The 2500-nt window shown below is 49.3% G+C and overlaps 1 protein-coding gene across 1 annotated transcript in view; it reads right to left on the bottom strand.

Moving 5' to 3' along the window:
- Positions 1-2500, bottom strand: part of LOC106585923 (extracellular matrix organizing protein FRAS1) — a 345785-nt gene that overhangs the window by 194108 nt on the left and 149177 nt on the right. The gene's annotated exons all lie outside the window — the stretch shown is intronic.

The raw sequence follows: 2500 nt of genomic DNA, 5'->3' as shown, positions 1-2500 counted from the left end.
CAGACACACACACTGCAGACACACACCCTGCAGACACACACCCTGCAGACACACACACTGCAGACACACACACTGCAGACACACACACTGCAGACACACACCCTGCAGACACACACACTGCAGACACACACCCTGCAGAGACACACACTGCAGACACACACCCTGCAGACAGACACACACACACACTGCAGACAGACACACACACATACTGCAGATACACACACACCCTGCAGACACACACACACACACACACACACCCTGCAGACACACACCCTGCAGACACACACCCTGCAGACACACACCCTGCAGACAGAGACACACACACACCCTGCAGACACACACACTGCAGATACACACCCTGCAGACACACACACTGCAGACAGAGACACACACATACTGCAGATACACACACACCCTGCAGACACACACCCTGCAGACACACACCCTGCAGACACACACACTGCAGACACACACCCTGCAGACACACACCCTGCAGACAGACACACCCTGCAGACACACACCCTGCAGACACACACCCTGCAGACACACACCCTGCAGACAAACATCTAACTGTCTGAGACAGTTCATGTATTTATTTATTCATTTTTTGTACCCCCTTTTTCTCCCCGATTTCGTGATTACGATCTTGTCTCATCGTTGCAACTCCCTAAGAGGGTCAGGAGAAGCGAAAGTTGAGTCATGCGTCTTACGAAACATGACCCACCACGCTTCTCAACACCATTTTGCTTAACCCAGAATCCATCTGCACAAACGTGTCGGAGGAAATACCGTTCAACTGGCGACGGAAGTCACCCTGCAGGCGCCCGGCCAGCCATACAGGAGTAGCTAGAGCGTGCCGAGCCACGTAAAGCTCCCCCGGCCAAACCCTCCTCTAGCCCGGACGACGCTGGACCAATTGTGCGCCGCCCTATCGGACTCCCGGTCACGGCCTGTTGTGACACAGCCTGGGATCGAACCACGGTCTGTAGTGACGCCGCAACACAGTTCCTTAGACTGCTGCTCCACTCGGGAGGCCAGTTCATGTATTTTCTATCCAGAGAAGACTCCTTATCCAGGTAAATAAAAGTTCAATTATATATAAAAATATATATATATTTTTTTAAATCCAGGATAAACAGAATACTGAGGTATTTGTATTAGGATGAACTCTTAAGTCATTTCTTAAACGGGTTTTGTAGCTCAAAATATTTTTGGACTGATTGAATTTCCATCTCTGTGACACATTCCATCTACCTTCTGCACAACACGCCGGCAGAGATTTAAAACCAAAAAGGAATTAGGACAACAATTCAATAAACCACAGACAGTATTTACCTCCACCGTAAAGCCAGTAAAGTTCTGTAAACTGCGAAAGGAAACGACTCATTCCTCAGTTGACTCTATAATTACCATAATAGCTAGCTGTGTTTGTGGTTCATGTGTTTGGTAGTGGAAGTGGTATAGGCTATATCCCAAATGGCACACTATTCCCTATATAGGGTACTACTTATGCAGTACACTATATAGGGTACTACTTGTGACCAGAGCCCAATGGGCAGTGCACTATATAGGGTGTGGCAGGTACCCTACTGGTTAGAGAGTTGGGCCAGTAACCTTTCGGTTACTGGCCCTTTACTCAGTACTTTGTTGAAGCACCTTTGGCAGTGATTACAGCCTCCAGTCTTCTTGGGTATGACGCTACAAGCTTGGCACACCTGTATTTGGGGAGTTTCTCCCATTCTTCTCTGCAGATCCTCTCAAGCTCTGTCAGGTTGGTTGAGGATCGTCACTACACAGCTATTTCAGGTCTCTCCAGAGATGTTTGATCGGGTTCAAGGCTGGGCTCTGGCTGGGCCACTCATGGACATTCAGAGACTTGTCCTGAAGCCACTCCTGCGTTGTCTTGGCTGTGTGCTTAGGGTTGTTGTCCAGTTGGAAGGTGAACCTTCACCCCAGTCGGAGTTCCTGAGCACTCTGGAGCAGGTTTTCATCAAGGATCTCTCTGTACTTTGCTCCGTTCATCTTTGCCTCGATCCTGACTAGTCTCCCAGTCCTTGCCACTGAAAAACATCCCCACAGAATTATGCTGCCACCACCATGCTTCACTGTAGGGATGGTGCCAGGTTTCTTCCAGACGTGACGCTTGGCATTATGGCCAAAGTGTTCTGTCTTGGTTTAATCAGACAAGATAATCTTGTTTCTCATGGTCTGAGTGCCTTTTGGTGGCTTTTGCCGAACTCCAAATCAGCTCTCATGTGCCTTTTATTGTGGAGTGGCTTCCGTCTGGCCACTCCACCATAATCCACTAATCGGTGGAGTGCTGCAGAGATGGTTGTCCTTCTGGAAGGTTCTCCCATCTCCACAGAGGAACTCTGGAGCTCTGTCAGAGTGACCATCGGGTTCTTGGTCACCTCCCTGACCAAAGGCCCTTCTCCCCCGATTGCTCAGTTTGGCCGGGCTGCCAGCTCTAAGAAGAGTCTTCCAAACTTCCATTTAAGAA

This window comes from Salmo salar, chromosome ssa24 (genome assembly GCF_905237065.1).
Source record: "Salmo salar chromosome ssa24, Ssal_v3.1, whole genome shotgun sequence".
Lineage (NCBI taxonomy): Eukaryota > Metazoa > Chordata > Actinopteri > Salmoniformes > Salmonidae > Salmo > Salmo salar.
The sequence above is the reverse complement of the archived record's forward strand: the minus strand, read 5'-3'. Positions and strand labels throughout refer to the sequence as shown.